At 44.6% G+C, this 22283-nt stretch overlaps 1 pseudogene; it reads right to left on the reverse strand.

Moving 5' to 3' along the window:
• Window positions 1-487: 487 nt before the first annotated feature.
• LOC148007149 (sperm motility kinase Y pseudogene) lies at window positions 488-2017 on the reverse strand (annotated as a pseudogene).
• Window positions 2018-22283: the final 20266 nt, after the last annotated feature.

Genomic DNA, 22283 nt, shown 5'->3' on the forward strand with positions numbered 1-22283 from the left:
TTGTTGATACTTATTCAATGACAAACCTTGTTAATTAGTTTTGAGGCTTAATGGAATGGGATGTTACATTTGAAAAAATAAGACTTGCTCTGCAGCACTTGTGATTGATGACCACATGTGAAAAGATCAGTAGCCCCTGGAGGAGTCCATGAGCCCATGACCCTCTAGTCCTCACCCTGTGGGAGCTATTGGCCTAAGGGGGAGCTAGAGTCCATCTGAAGGGATGGGCCAACTAGAAAACTCTGTAGAGTGTGGAACTCATCAATCCTATTGGGTCCCTGCTGGGAAGAGGAGAAATCAAGAAGAGGGAGAAGGCTTGGTGTTGGGGAAACCTCATAAAGAACTTAGAGCAGATACAAGGTAAGAATTGTGGGGAAAATGGAAACCAGAGACAGAGGAAGGACCAGTATAGAGCAAACTGAAAAGGACAAAGCACAAAGGTACCTGGGCTATGCCTGCTGCTTGTTCTCTGGACTCTCCCTGTGGCTCATTTCTGGGGGGAGATTCTGTTCTGCCCCAGGCGAGGTTTCTTTCTCCTTGGCATGCAGCAACACAGCTTTATCAGGGCATTTGCTATATTCCTGGTCCATCCCTTAAAACCTCTGTGCCGGACCCTGCTGGGGATGGGCTTATCCTCTAATGGGGCTCTGTGGGAGAGTGGGTTGTCTTCTTTGATTTCCTTATTGCTACTCTTCTCAGTGAAGATGCTTGTTGTTTGAATGCATGGGACACTCACGGAATATTTGTGATAGTGGTCCTGTGTAGGTGTCATCGGTAGAGGCCTGAGACGACCAGCCACAGTGGATCTTTTGCCTCCTTTTGGATGAGCATTCTGGCCATAGTGAGATACGTGACCATGGGAGGATGACACCCGCAAGGTGCCAAGGACTGGCAGGCTTCCACTCCTCTTTGGTTCTAATCTAAAAGCAGCAGCAGGATCAAGGCTAGGAAATGGGGCTTCAACGGGACTCACTTGCTGTGCCTGGGCTGTGCAGCCATCCCCCTGGCGAGCCTGCTTTTGTAGAAAGAAATAAGTTGCCATTTCCTCATTATATTTTCTTTGTTTTAAAGAGTGTTTTACTACAGAGGCTTGGAATCCAATGCTTTTCATGGCATCCAAAATGGCCGGGTCTGGTGTGAGGGGAAGCATTTCTTCATAGGGACCTATCAATCCGTTCCAGTGTTCTTTGAACCAAGGGTGTTTCATCGCCTTTCTTGCTGTTGGTCTAAAGTTGGGATTTACCCTCAGTAATTTACTAAGGAGGTCCTCCAGTTCTTTTGAAACCCCACAGGGAGCAGGATATACCCCTGCCACTACTTGTCTTTGCAGTTCTTGGATGATCACTGAATCAAATGGGAGCTTTCCCACTACCATACAGTACAAGACCACTCCTATAATCCACATATCATTCTTCGGCCCGTCATACCGATGGCCAAGGAGGAGTTCAGGGGAACCAAAAGAGTACGTGCCGCAGTGGTGGTTTAGCATTTTTCCAGGTTGAAATTGGGTGCTAAGCCCAAAGTCGATGACTTTGACCTTTTTGTTTTTATCAATCATTATATTGTCCAGTTTGAGGTCTCGGTGAACAATCCCCTTTCCATGGCAGTAGCTCACTGCTGACAATATCTGTTCAAATATTTGCCGGGCCTCATCCTCCTCTATGTGCCCTGACTCTCTGATGTACTGGTAGAGTTCTTGGCCTTCCACCAGCTCCATTATGAGGTATATTCTCGTTTCCTTTTCAATAACTTGTATGAGAGACACTATGTTGGGGTGGTTGATCTTTCTCATTATGTTTGCTTCCATCATGGCTGGCTGGAACCACTGCTTGTCCTTTCGCAGAACTTTGACAGCCACCCGGGTTCCTGTGAGCCGGTGGTGGGCCAGGAGGACTTTGGCGTTGCCCCCTTGCCCAATTGTCCCCAATACTTGGTATTGGGAATGGAAGTTGCCCTCCTCAGAGATACTGGGCTCGGGTGTAGGGGTTGGTAACTCCTCCTCAGTCTCTGTAGGCATTTTATCAGTACTAATGCTACCTAAAAATAACAAAAATGGAATCAAATAATGAAAAAGATGGAGCAATATAGGAGCTAAAATTACACTTGTGGTACCTAAAAGAAACAAACAAAAGAAAAAGAAAAAAAAAACAAACAAAGTCAAAGTAAAAACTAGACTAGAAAAATAGAGCAAAATTATGAAAAAGTTAAGGGGAAAATATGAAGAGTCATAAGTAAAAGCCACCCAAATAACCAACCCCAAAAGAGAAAGCCAAGAGCACACACATACTAAATGCAATGATGAAAATAAAAATCGTCATACTACAATAGGATTGGGCGGCCAAAGATGGTCAATACTATGAATAGATGTTCATTGAAGAAAAAAAAAAAACAGATGAAAGAAACGAGAGGAGAAAGAATTAGTATAAGACAAAACAAACAAATATAAAAAGCCAACACTTAAGGGAAAACTCCATTGAATTTCAGGACCTAGTGATCCACAAAAATCCACAACTCTCCAGAGCAAAATACTGAAAATTAAAATTAACCAACCACAAGGAATAAGGCAGTTAAATATCAGTGAATAGTAAACCTTAAACAAAGGCCGAAGAGTCAAAGTGTCACAAAGGGCAAATTTGTATCAAGTCTAAGCCAATGATTGCTTGTACTCAATAAATAGAGAAACAGGAATAATGTAAAAGGATGAAACCGCAGGACATTGAAAATGGAGATAGAGTGAATCATCCGACTGCAGAACCGTAAATAATCAAAGCAGTAATATAGCATGTGATAACATAAAAACCACTAAAAAATGAAACCAGCAATCCATAATAAATAAATAAATAAATAAATAAATAAAACAAAAAACAAAACCCCAATAAGGAAATAGCCAGTGGCGTGGCAATATGTGACCTAATTCTTTCTCTTGAAGTCATCCAAAAATCAATCAATCAATCAAGAAATAGGCAGCCAGCCATCTCCATAGGCCTTTAAACTGATATTATGGGGTTGGCATACCAAATGCCTGGGAGCGACTGGTCAGCCAGCCCAGATACTTGGGCAGCTGCAGGCCAGTGAGAGAGCCTGTCTTGAAAATAAGGTTGAGAACCTACCTCAGGAACAGCAGCCGCGGTGACTTTGGCCTCTACACTCTCTTGCACAGAGGTGCAGGTAATATAGATACAAGGGGCAAAAGGGGATGGGCACGTGCACACACAGACACACACACACACACACACACACACGAACACACACACACACACGGGCACTCACACAGGCACAGGCACACACACAGGCACACACACAGAAATACACAGAAGTGAACTTATACTCACACAAACTCTTACAAACACCCAGATTAACACAAAACACGCATACTTACACACAAGCAAAGCTGGAAAAACACACGTCAGACACATACACACATACACACAGGGATACACATACGCACAAGAAGACATACACACATACAAACACATACACACATACAAACCTGTAAACTCACACACTCCTACATATACTGACAAACACACAGGCAAAAGTGTACACGCACTCACACACAGGCCAATCTGTCAACACACACTCTCTTACACACACTGATACATACACATATACACAGTACAGTAAAATTCGATACAACCACACACAGCTCACTAGATACAACCAAGTCGCAGAGGGCTCCACTCCACACCTCCTCTCAAAGCACTCAAAGAATTCCAGGCCTGGCAACAGCTTAATATGTGTTTGCTGGGCCGCCTCACAATCGCTCCTCATGAGGTCACAATAGGACCTGTCAACATGGTTGGGAAGGACTCTGAGACCGTGGCTTCTATGGGCTATGGAAAGACTTTAGGCTGTTAGAAATAAAACCCTGTAAGATGTTTAGCTGTCCATAGTTCTCTGTTTTGAATGTTTACTCTGCATCCTGCTTTAAAGTCCTCATGTCTACACTCAGGGTGTCACGTTATCTTTGAATTCTGAAGAATTAGCCTCAAACTGATGGTATAGTTTTCTTTTTTTAAAGACAAAGCTGTTTCTAAACTGACCCATCAAGAGGACACTGTTCTCATAAATCCTCAGAAAGGCTCTAGGTTATCATCAAACACCTGAGACAAAGCTGCAGGACTAGGCAGAGACTTGAGTTTGAATCCCCCAAACGCCTAATGGATGCATCAGCAAAGCTCATAAGCTTTCTCTGTGGAGAAGTTAACATGGACCAACAGATTAGAGGGCCAGAGCCCCAAACCATGCTGGGTGGACACTCTCCTTTGACATCCAACACAGAGATCTTTGTACAGAGATCAGGAGAAGGCTTCTCTGAATAGCTGTGCAGAGCACCTCAGGCTCAGGGACTCAGGACTGACACCCATAGAATGCTGTAGAGGAACCCTTTGTGATTCAAGGGCTCATCTGCCTGGGTCCCTGAGCCTCTAGAGATGATCCCAGGACTGGGCTGTCTCTGCTTATGGGCTCAGACAGGGAGGTGCCAGGGGGTTTGCCCTTGGCTCCTGGGAGTAGAGCAGTTTTTCTTTCCCTGTCCCTGCTTTTTGAACTTTTCTTTCCTTGGGAAAATGGAAGGACTGGAAGAAGTCTGGCTATGGAGAGTGAGGCTGGCTGGGAAACTGCTCGCTGTTCTCCATTGTCATCCTGCTGGGGGTTTGGAGTTGTTGGCAGGTTAGCCAATCCACCATTCCAGTCTGCTTCTCTACATTTAATCCATGCATCTCTGTCTCTTCGCTTCGTGACATGGTTGCACAAGTCCTACCTGTAGCTGCCACTCCAGGGCATAAGTCCCTCAGTGAGTGAATTCCAGATGGTTCTGTCTAGAGAGAAATTGTACAGGGTCGTTGCTCAGTATGTAGGAACATGGAAGAGGATACTGCACTGCACCCAAACACATTTCATATAACATCAATCCACATACTCTGGTACTCATCGGTTCTATTTACACCTTTCGCGATTACTGCTATTCACTGTACTGTGAAGTGTGAATTTTTATTATGTTTCACTTCTGCAAAGGAAGAGACAGTGTTTAGCACTGGAGATTCCAAAGGCCAAGCTGGAAGGGAGGCCTTGACACACAGGTGTGCTCCTGGGAAATAGCTCTTTCATAAAACTCCCCGTTGAATCCCATGATGTGTGGATTGCTCTATGCCCTATCTAGGGTTGGCCTCAGTGTGTGTGTGTGTGTATATATATATATATATTAACTTGAGTATTTTTTATATACATTTCCAGTATTCCCTTTCCCAGTTTCCGTGCAAACGTCCCCTTCCCTCCTCCCCATCCTCCCCCCCTTGTCGCCCTCCTCCCAACAATCTAGTTCACTGGGGGTTCAGTCTTAGCAGGACCCAGGGCTTCCCCTTCCAATGGTGCTCTTACTAGGATATTCATTTTCCATGTTCCCTTCCCCAGCTTCCAGACTTTAGATGACTGGATGCCCTGACTGATTTTTACACAGGATAAAAGTCGGCTACATTTGTGTTTGATTATTAACAGTGCCTCTGGAACTAAACTCAGATCATCAGCTATTCCTTTCACCTCTGAACCATCTCAAAAGCACACACTATATATTCTGTTCTGTCCTCAGTGTACCATGTATTGCTATAATCACCAGCATTGTTAAAGCAAGCCAAAGGAGATTTATGAAATCTTCAGATTTTGAAATTTACATTCACACATAGCTTGTGCTACACATCATTAATCCCCCTTTCATGAGAGAGAAGGTCTCTTTACTGTCCAAACCACCCTTGTGCACAGGGTGAGTTTTAGGACAGCTTCAGTTTGTGGTAACACTCTGTCTCAAATTAAGCACACAACAGCAACAACCCAAACACACTCACACAGAAACACATGCATGGAACACACACACACACACACACACACACACACACACACACAGCACTTTCCAGTTGCTACCCTTCCCATTCCTCATGTGAGCATTCAGTGTAACTGTACTTTAATCTCACCTACCTCAGTCCTTCCAGTCTGTAGGCTTCTCTTAAACCCTCAGGAATTGGCAACTGACATCAGGCCGGTTTCTGCTTGCTGGTGGGGAAATTGGGTTGTGTTGCTTTGTTAATCTGTACTCCCTCAGCCACCTTCCCCAGGCCCTGAGAAGTTTCCATTAACCTCCTTCAGAGTACTTCAGTGTTTTTAAGTCATACTCAACAAAGTAAGAAACCATTTGGTTTGATTGCAGCATTTAGGATTGTGTTGAGTAGGTACCAGCAGAATGTACACTGTTTATGAAGTAGGTCTGTGAGTAAGGGCTAGGTGTAATTTTATCTGCTGAGTGAGTGAGCGTTTGCTCCATATCGTTACCCATTTTGGCTTCTTTGGTATTTTTATTCCTATAGACTAAACGGTTTGAGTTTGTGTTGGCTTCTTCTGTGATTTCAGTATCCAGCACCTCTGGACTTATCCTATAAGTATGACCAGATTAACAGGGCTGTTGATTTTCCATGGAGATGCTTGTTTACATTTGTACTTAATCCACATCTTATGTTCAAGAGGAGGGAGAGCAGCTTGCTGGCTTTGCAGCAACACACATTGACCCAGAGTGAAGGTTCTCCTGTTACTGATTTGAATTCCTGAATCATCATGACATTTTGCATGAGCTATCCTCCACTGTCTCTGGCATTTGAGTACTCCTTTCCCAGTTCGTGACTCTGTTTGGGAAGACTCAGGAGGTGTGCCCTTGCTGGAGAAAGAATGCCAGTGGGCCTGGGCTTTGAGGTTTTAGTGCTCTGCACCACTCCCTGTGCACTGTCTGCTTTGTACTTGTGATTCCAGATGTGAGTCCTCTGCTTCCTGCTCCTTCCACTGTGTCCTGTCGTCATAGAACTTAACCTATGGTAACAGGTGGTCTGTGAAATAGGATCACTAATCGCCTACATGTTTTATAGTTTGCTGTGCTCATGGCATTTCTGTCACAGAAATACAAAGGTAACTAATGCAGAAGGGGATGTAATAGAGCGGACTCTTGCTCTGTGATACCTGACCATGCCAGTTTGTGCTTGTTACTTGTTTTGGAAAATATGCAAGAATTCAGAACTTTGAACTAGAAGTGGCCCAGTGCTCTAAGAAGAGTTTAATGGGGTATACTGGCAGGAGCTTGGGAGTCAGGAGTGCCAAGACCTATCCAGAATGTGGAAGCCCAGGACAAGGGGATTCAGAAGGCAATAATATTTGTAACTGGCCTGGGATAATTTGTATGATGCTTTTACAAAAATGTGGCTTCCTTCAGCCCACATCCTAAAAACCTACCTGAGGCTAAATTAAAAAGTAATAAACAAATTTCTTCGATGAAAATTTGAAGAGAGCCCAGTATGGCCTCTGTTATACTGAGGTTATAGGACTTCAATGAAAAAGAGCAAATGGGGCAAATAGAAATGCAAAATGTATAGTTTACAGAGAAGAAGACACTGGGAAGATTAATATTATAGCCAATGCCTAGGCCAGAAGAGAGCCTGCAATTACTTAGGACATTAGAACCTTAATAAGAGGCCATGTCCCGTCAGGTGATGACATCACTCAATTAACCTCGTAATCTGTGGTAGAAAGTGACTTACTTAGGGTTTTCCTGCTATTAACAGACACCATGACCAATGCAAATCTTATAAGAAGAACACTGCTTTGGGTTTGGCTTACAAGTTCAGCAGTTTGGTTCATTATCATCAAGGTGGGAGCATGGCAGCATCTAGGCAGACATGGTACAGGAGGAGCTGGGTGTTCTACATCATCATCTGAAGGCCGCTACTAGAAAACTGATTTTCATGCAGCTAGGACAAGGAACATCTACAGTGACACACTTCCTCAATCAAGGCTACACCTATCCAATGAGGGCTCATCTGCAAATAGTCCCACTCCCTGGGCTGAGCATATTCAAATCAACACAGGAACATTAGGCATTTTCAGTTCCTGAAATCACCTGTGATCAGAAGCTGCTGCTACTGTGGGTCATGGGGCCCAGCGCTTTCCAGAAATCAGGCATCTTCTCATGTACTCTCATCAGTCACTGGGAGTAAGGAAGCTCAGCAAAGGACTGCTGTGTGGGCTGAGACAGCTGAGAAAGTCTGCTTGGGAAGGTGTGTCAATCTTCATCTCCACATGGAGATATCATGGGGGTTACCTGACCTTACCTGACCATTTTCCATGTTTGGTACCCCGGGATCATATTCATTGTCAGGTAGGAAAGTGTTATTTGGCACCCAATGTCATGCTGTGCTTATCATGTACCCAAAGTTGATAGATGACTTAAGAATGTAGGCTTGAAGGGTATCCAGTTTCTAATCTGGGAAGGAGAACAGCAGGCCTGAGAGGAACAGGCCTCATGTGCAGAGGGATGTACCATCTGTACATGGTTGGGAGAAGCTCAGAGAAGGTTAGTCAAAGCTGTCTATCCAGTAGAGGTTAGTTAACTGTGGAAACTATCACTAACAATAAAGGTAACTTTGAACTCTGAGGAAGAGAAGGTTTGTTGCCATTGTTTGTGGACCATGCTTCAGAGGTGATGAGACACAGAGAAGCTGTGTCTTGGGTTCATGCCAGGAAGCATGCTAGCTGAGCACTTCACATCTTAAGTTGTGTAGGTCGTCAGGGCCCTTACACAAAGGTGATCTAGTGACAGTTTCTTGCTTTGTTTGTAGCAATCACATGAATTTAAATTTCCTACTTGTACTTGTTCTTAAAAACTCACTGATTACTTTTAGCTGAGACTCCTGGGAGACTTTTCTCTCACATGCTGTAAGTTTTAAAGATTTGGTGATTAACATAAATAACTATTCATAGGTGAACACAGGGCCCACACTGACCTCACCTTGCTATCTGGAACAGTTACTCCTGAGCCAAGGGTCTCAAGGGTCTCTGCCTCAGAAAGAAATGTGGAAAAGTGATCTCATAATCTATTCACATTCCTTGTGTCATCCAGAATATCTGCTAGAATGAGAGGATCCTTCCCTGCTCAGGACAATGTAGATAATGATTCCCCAGGAGGAAAGAAAGGGCCATGTCCTCCCTCCGTGGGACAGTCCCTGATGTTCACTGTAATGTCACCCAACAGTCCCACCTTGAATCTGCTGTTCCACTTGAGCACGGAGACTCCCTTATATTCTGGGAGATAAATAGGAATCTCCAGCTAGGAACAGTGGTCTAAACATGAGGTTAAGTGAAGGCAGTGAGAATGATGTATACACACTATGGGTTTCTGATTGAATGATTCTGAACTTAATGTACTTCCTACTAGAGTCATCTGTAAGTGACATGTAAGCTTTGTATTAAAATGTACTTTAGGTCCAAGATTTCATGGTAGGACAATGCCCTACTTGCTTTTAAGATATCCTAAAAACTGGATAGAAAAGAGAATATACAGAACAGAAAATGTTCCTAGGTGTACAAGACTGGTTTACATGTGCAAGTCTCTGTGCTCAACGTGAAGTGCACACAATATGCCTTAGAAAATAGATGATAAGCACTCCCTTCTCTCTCTCTCTCTCTCTCTCTCTCTCTCTCTCTCTCTCTCTCTCACTCACTCTGTTTCTACCTCTCCCCCTCTCATGGGTGGTTGTGTCCGTGTCTGTGAGTGTGTGTGTGTGCATGTGTGTGTGTTTCTGTGTCTGTGTGTCTGTCTGTCTGTCTGTCTGTCTCTCTCTCTCTCTCTCTCTCTCTGTATGTGTGGTGTGTGTGTGTGTGTGTGTGTGTGTGTGTGTATGTATGTATGTGTGTGTGAGAAACTGAAGGTGAGCTCAGGGTCTGCATGACCCAGTTGGAACTAGAATCCCATGTTGATTGACTCCCACCTTGACAAGTATCATGTTGTTGGGATGACCAGCATGTGACTATTGGGACAAGATAGAAGTATTTACAAAGCCAAGAGTTTTGACCAATTTATGCGAATTAGGGCAGATTTGAGACTACACTTAAGAGTTTTAAACTTTGTTTGAAAAAACAAAAAACAGTGTTCTTGGAATATTTTCTTTGGAGTAGAGCGCATAAGGCCAAATTTTAACTGATTGCTGGTGAGCACCTGTGGGTTTTTGTGTTCCTTATGTAGTATCCCTTAGGTTTGGGTCAGACAATGTAAACCTTATCATTTCCACTGTTGTTAACATCTCAAATGATGTCCCACGTCCTAGGTGCCAATCCACAAATGCCCACTCCTACATCTTCTCCCTCCTCCCTCCATTTTGCCACTATGATGCTGCTCCTAAACTCACCCAACTTTTCGAAACCCACCACTCCAGCCTCCTCCTATGTTCGAGCATCACATCTCCACAGGACCAAGGGCCTTCCATCCCATTGGTTTCAAATAATGCCATCCTCTGATATATATTGGTTGGTGGTCTATTTCTGGAAGCTCTGGGTCATCAGCCAGCATATATTGTTCTTCCTCTATTGCAGGACCTCCTCTGTCACAGGACATCCACTGTTTAAGCACCACCACTACCTCAGGAAGTCCACTGTCTGTGTGTCAACTCCACTGTTACAGGACCACAAGTGTCTCAGCACTTCAACTATCACAGCACTTCTACTGTTCAGGAGCTCAAGAGTCTCAGCATCTCAAGTGTCACAGGACCTCCTTTGTCCAAGAACTGGACTGTCCAAGCAATACTGCTATTGCGGGACCTCCACTGTCACAGGATTTCCACTGTAGGAGCACTACAACTGTCTCAGGACACCCACTGTCCTATAACCTCCACTATCCCAGGAATTCCACTGTCGTAGCACCACCCGTAGCAACTAAAGTGTTTCAGGACATCAACTGAAGCAAGATCTCCCATGATTCTGCAACTTCACTGCCCCAGGATCTCTACAGTGACAGGAATACCCCTGTATCAGCAATTCCAATTTTGCAGGACCTCCACTGTAGCAGAACCTCAATTGTGCAGCAGCTCCCCTGTATGTAGATTGACCTCCACGATCTCAGTGCCTCCACTTTCAAAGGACCTTCACTGTCACAGAACCGGCGCTATTTCAGTGCCTCCACTGTCGCAGGACCTACCTCTTCACAGGATCTGCACTGTTGCAGCAACTGTAATTTCAATTTTTCAAAGTCATTGCTGGTTATTAGATTTCAGGCTGAATGAAATGAGATGTTACTTTTGAAAGCATAAGAATTTGTTCTATACCTCTTGTGATAAATGCCGTGTGTGCTAGGACCAGTAAACTATGGAAGACTTCTTCAGCTCATACCACTCTCCACCTCACTTTGTGGAAGCTGGTGTTTTTAGAGTGTGATAAACTTCAGGTGAATGGATGCATTCAGCTGCACCACGCTCTAGAGTGGGCTACACAGCAGTCATATTGAGTCCTTGCTGGGAAGAGAAGAAATCCAGAAGAAGGAGAAGGCTTGGGTTGGGGAAGAATCATAAAATACTTAGAGGATATTAGAAGGTAAGAATTATGGGGAACTGGAAAACAGAGCCAAAGGAAGAATGAGCACAGAGCAAACTGGGAAGGACAAAGTACAAAGGCACTTGGGTTTTGCCATCTGCGTGTTCTCTGGACAATCTCCCTGGGCCACATTTCTGGGAGAAAACTCTTCCCCCACCCCCTTGTAAGGTTTCATTCTTGAAGGAAAGCAGCAACACAACTTCATCAGTGAATTTCCCCATTGGAATTGGTTCATCCTTTAATGCCTCTGGGAAATCCCGAGCTGGGGAATGTCCTGCTCTCTGCTGAGAGACAGCAGGAAAGTAGGTCGTCCTCTGTTTTCTCGTTGCTACAGCTCTTCTAAGTATGGCTGATTGTTGAGTGAAGACACAGGATACTTCTGGTGTGTATGTATGCTTTGTTCACTGTGGGTGTTGTTGGGAGTGTCCTGAAAAGAAGGGCATGCCCAATGGCACTTCTGCTTCCTCTTTGACTAGCCTTATGATCATAGGGAGACACTAGGCCATTGGAAGATGAGGAGAGCAATGTGTCTAAGTTGTGTTCACTTCTATTCCTATTTAGTCCTAGTGGGAAATCAGCAAGGGTGTGAGGAATGCTGCTGTGCACTGACTGTGTGGTGTGAGGAATGCTGCTGTGCACTGACTGTGTGGTGTGAGGAATGCTGCTGTGCACTGACTGTGTGGTGTGAGGAATGCTGCTGTGCACTGACTGTGTGCTGTGAGGAATGCTGCTGTGCACTGACTGTGTGCTGTGAGGAATGCTGCTGTGCATTGACGCTGCCTTTTTTCTTTTCTCCCTACACCTGCATCCTTCTGGTGGCTCAGGTTGGACAACTAGGTGCCCATGACCAACTCCTCATTGTGGATGGATTTAGTCTGGTTGGACTTTCTCAGGAAAGGTATGACTAATTGGTTACTTTAAAGCTGATTGGTTAGTCTTACTGTATTGAAGTGATACTTTGCTTTTTATTTTGAAATTTGAATTCAAAAAGAAGTGATGTAAAAGCTCTTTGTGTTTACTCATCTTCCCCTATAATCCTAGTTGTTAGAGCACATGAATCTCATTCGTGTTCACTCATAAGAATGTATATTCTTTAGAGTATTTCCTTAAATAATTATATAAATATGTACACTTATACTTAGAGCTTGTAAAATGTTTAAATATCTTAATGTTAATGTTATAGAATAGAATATATTTACCTGTTTTATAATTAATTATCATAAGTGATGTGGACAGGACATAATCTTCTGAAAGCCTAGTTTATTTCCCACACAGCAACCGGGTTGAGGAACCTAAGCACAAGTATTCTGAACATAGACTCTACTGTGACAGTGACCGCTGTTTCTTTTCTACCTAAGGCAGCTGAACTCATGACTAGTACCAGTTCCACGGTTACCCTGGAAGTTGCAAATCAAGACATCCTCTCTCACTGCCTGTCCACCTTTCTTACCAACCCATTGTCCTCCATGGTGCAGAGAGGTAAGAGCTAGTGACTCAAGCCAGGTTAGCCAATATATAGTAATCCTGTATTGAGATATGGCTCCTCCTAAAAGTTATCAAAATCTGGGGCTTGAAAGATGGTTCAGTATTTTACAACACCAGTGTTAGCTCACAATTGCCCCTAATTTCAGGGGATTTGAAACCTTCTTCTAAGTTCTTTGGACACCAGTCAAACATTCATGTGCACACATGCTGGGCAAAACTCATACACATAAATTATATTTATAAAGAGAGGCCCTAAAAGTCCCATGTAGTAGCTCCTACCACAGCTCTTGCTCAGCTCTTCAAGGAAGAAGTTAGTTGAGACTGAGTGCATGATGCTGAGAAATACTTCTGGATCATGATCCAGATCAGATCTGATGGTACAGTTTCCTAGATACATTCACAGTCTGTTAAGTGCAGTATTGTGAACTCTCTTCTGACCCTGACTCAGCTGTGGAACCTGCACACCCTAGCCCTGACCTTTGTAGCTGGAGTATCAACAACAGTATCAGCATCTGACAGCCTAGAATCCTGTTTACTAAAGCGTAGGACAGGAAACAATCCTGGCTAGACCATGTGTTGGCATGTTAAAGCAGAACACCATTTACTAACTCAAAGAGGGACGTGGGTAACAAATGAGTCCCAGGTGAGCAGACAGGAAGACTAAACTGTGAACAGGTGTGGATAATCACACCAGGTGACAGCACCATGTGATGCTGTCATTCTGATGGATAATAATATGTGTGTTATCAGGTGAGAGAAGAGAAGTTGAGTGCTTTTTAAAAAATACTCTAAAAAAGGTTACTTTGTTATTTACAAATTACAATTCAGGTGTTGAGAAAAAAAATAAGGTCAGTTTCCCCTATAGATACTTATTAAGTAAATGAAATGTTTTTCTAGACACAATATATGTAAAAGCTTTTGAAAATGTTCATATAAAGCTATTTGTGGGGGCATGTACCTTTAATGCCAGCTCTAAGAATGCAGAAAGAGGTAGATTTCTGTTAGTTTCCGGTGCCCCTGTCTGTGTAGTGAATTCCAGGCCAGCCTCAAATATATAGTGAGACCCTAGGCTATGGTTTCTTCTGATTGCTTGGTTGTTTTTGCATTTTTACGCTAGTCAAAGAATGTATATAAAGATCACCCTATTGTACCAAGAGCAGTTATTAAATATAAGAATTTTAGACGCATACTTTGAAGCTCTTCAAGTCTTAGAACCAGTAAGAGGGAGAGAATGAATGAATTGGCTTTGGTTTCAGTTTCAGATCGTTATGGCTCAGGTAAACCCAGAGCACAGAGTGAAGTTTTTATGAGTTTTATTTTTCTTGGATATTTTATGTATTCACATTTCAAACGTTATCCCCTTCCCATGCTCTCCCAACCCCCTGCCTCTGCTTCTATGTGGATGCTCCCGCTCCCACACACCCATTCCCATCTCAGTGCTCTGGAATAAGGATGCTTGCATGTAACCATTGCACTGAATAGGGGGACCCCAATGGAGGAGTTAGAGAAAGGACTGAAGGTGCTGAAGGGGTTTGCAACCCCACAGGAAGAACAACAATATCAACCAACCACAACCCACCAGAACTACCAGGTAGCAAACTATCAACTAATGAGTACACATGGAGGGATCCATGGCTCCAGCCACATGTGTAGCAGACGATGGCATTGTCCATCATCGATAGGTGGAAGAGTAAAGGTTTTGAGCTCTATAATAATTCAGCTCAAAACGGCTCCCCAGAGAGTCCTCAAAAGCCTTGGACAGAGCACAGTGATGCAACGAATCTGCCTGGTAAAGACAGGCTGATGAAAAACAGAGCAGATCACCTTTTCAGCCCCAATGTGACAAGAGGAGGCACTCTCTAAGTCACCTTGTAACCCAGAAGCCAGTGAGGCACATTGTACTTCGATCATTGTTGTTTTCATAGAGGTCTCAAATTAGTCCAAAATTAGGATTTTACTTGAAAACCCCTTGACCTTATAGATCAAAATGCACTGTAAATGTGTCTTCAAAAAAGTGTCAGGTTTCCAAGGTAGTGGAGATCATTTTTACACTTAAAAGGCTGGCTAACAAAGTAGTGAGGATGGAATATCCTGAATAGGGACCCCAACCTCCAAAAGGCTTCAACCTCCAAAAGGCTTCACGTATTTACTCTCATGTCTCTAGCACAGATCTCATCTGGTCCTGGAGAAAGTCCTTATCCTGGTCTGTGGTGTCAGGAGACTTGTAGGGGTGCGTGAAGCCGACTTCTGGTACATCTTTGTCTCTGGCTCAGTGCTAAACATCCTGCCCTCAGTGTATGATGGGTATGACATGGCTCCTGCATTTAAAGGAACATTGTTATGTTTATTTTACTTGTCATTTAATGTGACACTTGGGTTTTTTAACACTATTTCTAGTAGATCAGCCTCCTATTCCTGGAGAGAAGTGTGCATATACCACTAGAACAGCAGCTAACATCTGTCTCCACTGGAGACCTCTGCACTGAGGTCTGAGATGAGCTGGAACACTTTCTTACTTGTGAAATATCTGACTTCTTTGATACAGTTCTCAACAAATTACATTAACTATCATTCCTGAATTTTGTTCACTGAAGTTTTATTTTTATTACGCTACTCAAGTAAACTAATACTAAATTATTGAATCTGGGAAAATGAGAATTAGTGTAAATGAGTAAATAAGAAAATGTGAAATGTTTTTTTATTGAAAGCATAGAGTCAACATTCCATTTTTAGCACAGCATTTAAAATACATGCTTTTTAGAAAACCATTTATTTATTTCCTTTATAATCCAATATTAGCCCTTCCTGTCTTCCCAGTAACCCACCATACAAATCTTCCCTCCATCGCCCTTTCCTGAAATGGCAAAGCTCCTTTCGGGGTTTCAACCCCCTTGAATGCTTTTTAAAAGATTGTAAAACAGATCCCTGAGGAAAAAGTATGCCTTTTATGCAGGTTTAAGCATCTGATTGTTTATTTCTTTACATTTCACAAGAGCAGACCCCTCAACCTAGACCTGGTTAGGAGCTAAATTGCAGGAGTGACAATGCCACAAACAGCATGCATCAGTGTATAGAAAAATCTTTTTATTCCTTCATAGACACAGGAACAGCTGGCTACTTGGCGGGTGAGCCATAAAGCAGTGTCAGGTCTGGTTATTCACCCATTCCCCAGTTTTTGTTACCTCCTCTGTGAGGAAGAAACATGCATGAAATTTTGCTAACATCTCTGGTGAGTCCCTGAAGTAGTAGAGCTTCCTCTTTTCTTTTCTCAGCCTCTTACCACTTCCAAGGAAGAACTTCAGGAAGAGTTTTACCTACTTGAGCTCCATTGAGTAGAGGCTGGCAAGGGTCTCTAGTGTGACAGTAATATGTGGATCCAGAGCTCCTCATTGGAATCTATGACATCCAGACAGGAGCACCTGAACCCTTCCTCCAAGTCAGTTACCCCTGCTTCCACTCTGACTAAGAGTGGTCCTGGCCATTGGGAAACCCCAGCAGAGGTGCTGGCCACCACTGTTACTGTCTCCCAGCCCATATGAACAGACCTCCCTCCACCACCTCCTCTACCACAGGTCCACTACACCAGATTTTGGCGGCATTTTAGTGGATTTGCCCCTCCCACCACCTTCTGCAAACAAGGCAGGATCCCAGTCTGTTCAGGTGGCTGCTGGCTAGCAAAAGAGAGTGAGGAGCAGCAGCGGTGGTCTGAGATATAGAAGGCCTGCCTGGACAAGGAAGCAGAGAGGAAGCACAGGGAGCAGGAGAGGAATGGGTGACAGATGCACTCTCATTCCCTGAACCTGCTTCCTTCTCTTCTTTGACCACACCGACCAAACCAGGAAAACCTTCCACACTGCAGAGGCCCAAGAAACAGTCATTCTGGTGTTGTAGTCCCCGCAGCAGCCCCCCACTATTGAGCACAGGGATCTGCAGTTCATAACTATCAGTAAAGAGGAGTTGTCCTCTGGAGAGTCTGTCTCCAGACCCATGGAAACAAGATGCCAGGGAGAAGCTGGAGAAGCAACAGCAAATGCACCTTGTGGATATGCTAAGCAAGGAGATCCATGAGCTGCAAAACAAGGGGGACGGTAGTGCAGAGGAGAGTGACTGCCTGTGGAAGAATATGCTGGAGTGGCAGTTCCAGAAGAGACTTCAGACCATATTTCTTGTGTTTCTCCCAGGTTCATTTCAGAATACTGTTCAAGAAGCTCAACATTTGTCGTTTACATAGTAGAAATTTATAACAACAATGTTTTTGCCCTTCTTGCCTTAGACAGTTCTACAGTGGTGTCTATGGTTAAGTGCCAGGCAGCGAGAACCCAGGAGTGATATTCAGAGGTACAAAGGATGACCTGCAGGTAAGGTGCTCCTGGGGCCCAGTGTCCTAAATGCAGGTCCACAACCTTACAGCTGCCCACTCCAGCTGTGCCTGGGATGGAGCCAGTGCTACCGACCTAGGAGGCATCTCAGGGAGTGTGCTTAGTATGTGCCCCATTGCTTCAGTGCATGATAAGGTTAATCTGCAAGAGCAGCAAGGATTTTAGCCAGCTCGCGTTCTGTATCTGAGAAAGAACATGTCTTTAAGAACATCAATATGCTCACCTCTAGCACATATCAGCTTTATATGTCAACGATATCATAATAAAGCTGTTTAAAACATAAAAAGTTATAGGGTAGCTCAAGTCTAGGATGTACTGACCCTGAGTATTATATCTAATTACACACACATACCCACACACACACACACACACACAGAGAGAGAGAGAGAGAGAGAGAGAGAGAGAGAGAGAGAGAGAGCTAAAAACAGTTGGAAAAATTAACAAATCTTAAAAATATATAAATAACTGTGTAATTATTAAAATTCTGTATGAGAGTCAATGTTTTTCGCCTCACATTGAGGAAGGGGCTTAGAGAAATGAATTATCCCCCTCCAACCTCCAAAAACATACGCACACACACAATCAATGACATGTGTAATTGTACCAGGAAATACCCGTATTTTATAGAATGCCATAATGGAAAGTAAGAACCATCTTTTTCGTTAAGGGTTGCCAATATATTCTTTTTTCAAGGTGTGTGCAGCCGTGCCAGTCTTGTTCACCATGGGATGGAAGAGGTCCCTGACCTGTGAGCCTAGAGGTGACCAGGTGCTCCATTCTGAGACTGAGAGAGGCAGGATGCCCACTCAAAGGTCCATAGCAGGGAAGGTTTTCAAGCTATGTACAGTGCTGGAAAAGCCTACACAGGGCATACAGTTAGCAGTGATGTGTTTGCAGGGAGTCCAAGGAACCAGCTTTGTACTGATGCAGGTGGGTAAGCATTTATCATCCACCTTCCACTCTGACAGCAATAAGAGTATTGCTTAAGTTTTATTTCATAGATTTGATCCCTGACCAAAATACCAAAAACTGCACCCTTAACGATGTAGCAAATAGAATAGTGGATACTAGGCCAAGAACCTTTGACTCTTCTAATACCATTGTGTATTTCAGAGCAAGGAAGGAGAGGTATCAATGGACAGCAGTCTGCTTTCCCCACGAGTGCTCTACCACTGAGTTAGTAGCCTTAGCCCTCCTCACCTTTAGAAAAAGGGTGTGACTAAGTTGTCCATGGTGACCTTGAACTCATGCTGTAGACCAGGCTAGCCTTGAACTTCTGATTCCCCTTCCTACTGAGTGTCTTGATTGTCTGGTATTACAGGCCCATTTCTCTACAGCTGACCAGCTTGCTTGCTTCCTCCTTTCTTTTCTTCTCCTTTTTATCTCTCTCTTTCTTTCATTCTTCCTTCCTTCCTTTCTCTCTCTCTCTCTCTCTCTGCCTTTCTTGATTTTTCGTTCTTTCTTTCGTTCGTTCTTTCATACTTTCCTTCCTTTCTTTCATTCTTTTCTTTCTTTCATTCTTTAACTTTCTTTTCTTCCTTCTTTCATTCCTTTGTTCCTTTCTTTTAAGATTCAATTATTTGAGTGGTCTATCTGCATGTACATCTGTGTGTCCAAAGAGGGCATCAGATCTGATTATAGTTAGTTAGTATCCATAATATGGTGACTGGAATCAAACTCAGGACCTTTGAAAGTGCAGCCAGGCTCTGAACCACTGAGCCTGCTCTCCAGCCCCAGCCCATTTTCTTAAACTTAGCACACTTGGTTCACATGAGAATTGTCTGTCCATGAGCAAGATAAGGTTAATCATAGCAAAGAGTGCTTATCCCTTGCCAGATCAACCTGGGGTCTCCTGTGACTTATGCTGTCCTTTTCCAGGCCTGTCACCAGTGCCTTGGCGTTTGTGGGACTCATCCACAGAGGCATGCAACTCAGAGAACTGCACCCCAACTTGGTGCACAGGAACTCTTTCAGGTGTCACTTGATTGTCACAGGTTTCTGCTCGGTCAGCAAGGAAGGGAAGCCTAGCCCTGTGCCAGGTCAGTTCCCAGTACAGAAGTTCATTCATGGCAAACCCAACTGATCATTGCAGTGAGCGTTGGCGGTCTAGAGCCCACATCAAGGAGGCCTTCCACACTTTGGAAGTGGAGAGGGAGGGAAGAAAACAAAAGTATGGTACACTCACACTTTGGAAGGACACACATCCATCCTAAGTGAAACACAAGTTCTGTTTTCCAGTTGACAAGTATATAACATGGCTCTTAAGGCTACACCCACATTGTAAAAGCCGGTGATGTCAATCACAGCAGGTAAGATGTCAGCCACCTGAGTCATGCAGAGTTTGACCACATGAGACTCACCCCAGGACTTAAATGCAGTGAGTTCAAGGACTCACATGCTATGCTGCGTGGGCTCCTCCTTATGCCACACCTTGACCCCATTGCACCCTGGGCCTCCACACCATAAGCCAGAGTGCAGATCCCTGGGCACAGTAGGACACACCTAGGCTAGTTTCCACTCCCATGGATGTTCTTGTGGCCTTGTCAGAGCACTGTGACCACATCCCACATCTGAACAGCAAGCTAATCAACAGGATGCTCTAGGAGTCCACCCGTTTGTCTTCTTCAGAGACCCCATAATAGAGGGGGCAGAAATCCAGGCTTTAGGGAGCTACCACAGCCATGATTGTTCATTTGTCCCAGCCACTCCACCTTTGGCCAAGTTACATCTCTGCCAGGCCCTGCCATGTTGTCTTCAACATGTTTGTGTGTCAGTGATACTTGTATGAACTATGCTACACGTTGGCCTAGAGGCTGGGCTTTCCTCTTGCATTTCCAGCAAGACTACAGAGTTCCCGGGGGAGACTCTCATGGCTCTTCATGTTCTGGCAGCACAGTCTGCAGATGTCTCTAAGGTATTGGACATCAGACCCCACTGAGGAGTGAGAGGCTTTCAGTGGCTTATAGACCCAGGGCCTGGGCATGATGGCCTTTATTGTGTGTTTGATAGCATGTATGCTCTGCTCCAAGTGTAGACAGACACTCCCCATGCCTGTAGTCTGTGCTTGGAGTGTGGGTACACACTCTCCATGCAAACAGCTGTCTACGCACACACAGATGCCATTTTCATGATTTACACCTGTTATCTTTGATGTTTCTTTTAAAAGACAATCATATAAAGTTACTGTGATTTTGTGCTGGCTTTCTTTACCCAGCCCACAGATGAATATTGGAAGGAGACTCGAATCTGCGTGGGCTCCTCCTTATGCCCATACCCTGACCCCATTGCACACTTTTAGGCAGAGGCATGGCAGAGCGTGGCCTGTAATTGTCCTGTCCATTCCCTATGGATTGTGGCCACAGTCTGCAGTTCTGCACAGCCTGGCATCCAAGGAAATTGGTATAGTTCCCTACAATGTCTCCACAGGCCCAGAGGAAGGACATAAATAGAATCTTTATGAGACCCAAGTGGCTTCTCAGGGTCAGCCAATGCTCTTGGCTCCTTCTTGTCTCTGAAGACACAGGGCACAGGTCCTGACCTGCATGCACCTGTAGCTGCTGCACACACTAAGGATGACTTGTGCTGGCCTCTGATGCTTCTGGGAGTCCTGAAAACCACAATCCCTGGGCCAAGGGGACTAGTGAGGGACAAGTGAGCACAAGGCCCCTGCCTGCTCCCTGGAGACCAGAAGCCCCAGCAGGGTTCTCACTGCTGTGTTCCCCAAGATAATGACAAGCACCTGTTACAGCAGGTCATGCTCTGGTGGGAAAGGCAGACAGGCACATCCAAGGCTGTTCTGTGGCCATGCTGGGCCTGCCTGCTCTTCAGGGGCATACTCTGCCATGCCACTCAGCATATCCCAAGTTGTGTCTGGAGTGCTTTGGTCTCACAGGAATGCTGTGTTCATGGAGACACTGACAAACTAAGGACCAAGACCCTGTCAAGTACCCATCCACACATGACTCCTGCCAGGAATCAGCAGTATGGGCAACCATGGAGACATGGATTATTTCTTCCTTGGGAGCACTTGTGAACCACAGGGTCAGGTGACAAGCTCTAGACCAGGAAAGGATCAGGAGGAGCAGAGTGACCTCACCTGAACTTGAGGAATAGGGAACCCAGCAAGGGGAGTGACCACCCTTGGTTCACAAAATTTAGGGACATATGTGGTGGGAAGAAGCTAAGTTGAGGCAACCTGGACACATCCCAAGATAGCAGGTGATTGGGGGGGGGAGGTGTAGGCTTGCATGAAATGATGTGTTTGTGTGTGTGTGTGTGTGTGTGTGTGTGTGTGTGTGTGTGTGTGTGCCTGTGTATGTCTGTGAATGGGCCTATCCTGACACCAGACCTGACCGATGCCAGGCACCCACAGTTGGCACAGACCCCACTTTACACTAGGGTTTTTGTTCCCAAAGGTTTTCTAATGGAAGGTAATATGAGTCTTGTACAGGGCTAGTTCACCAGATTTTGTACGAAAGATGAAATCTGATCTTTAGAGATTGGAGTCTGAGCTAGCCTTGTGGACCCTCCTCTTCCCACTGTTCCCAGTCTGTTTCGTGTCACAATGTCCAGGGAATAGAACCCTCAGTTCTGCCAGCACCTCTGTGTGAGGCATTGCATCAGCTGACATCCAGAATGGTTGTCCCAACTCCACATGTTCTGGCCGAGGTCAAGATGCACACAAGAAGGCCTAGATGAGGAGGTACTGCCCCACCCAGCCAGACAGACTTCATCTACTCTAACAGATGTTAGGAGGAGGTGCAGATATGACTCACAAAAATGCATCCACTATTGGGCTCAACTACCAAGAACCTGTGAGCAGCAGTGACATTCAAGTCTCCTCTCATCCAAGTAGAGGGACATCAAATACTTCTTTGGACCCTGGGCAGTAAAGAAATCTTGAGGGCTCCATGAGTAGATAACATACCATGAACCATATCAGAGCCCATGGACTGTACCTGCTTGATGACCCTGGACCTCCTTGGCTAAGGTGAGGAGAGGAGACCCCAAACAGCCCTATACCAGTGA

This window comes from Rattus norvegicus, chromosome 1 (assembly GCF_021556685.1).
Source record: "Rattus norvegicus strain SHRSP/BbbUtx chromosome 1, alternate assembly SHRSP_T2T, whole genome shotgun sequence".
Lineage (NCBI taxonomy): Eukaryota > Metazoa > Chordata > Mammalia > Rodentia > Muridae > Rattus > Rattus norvegicus.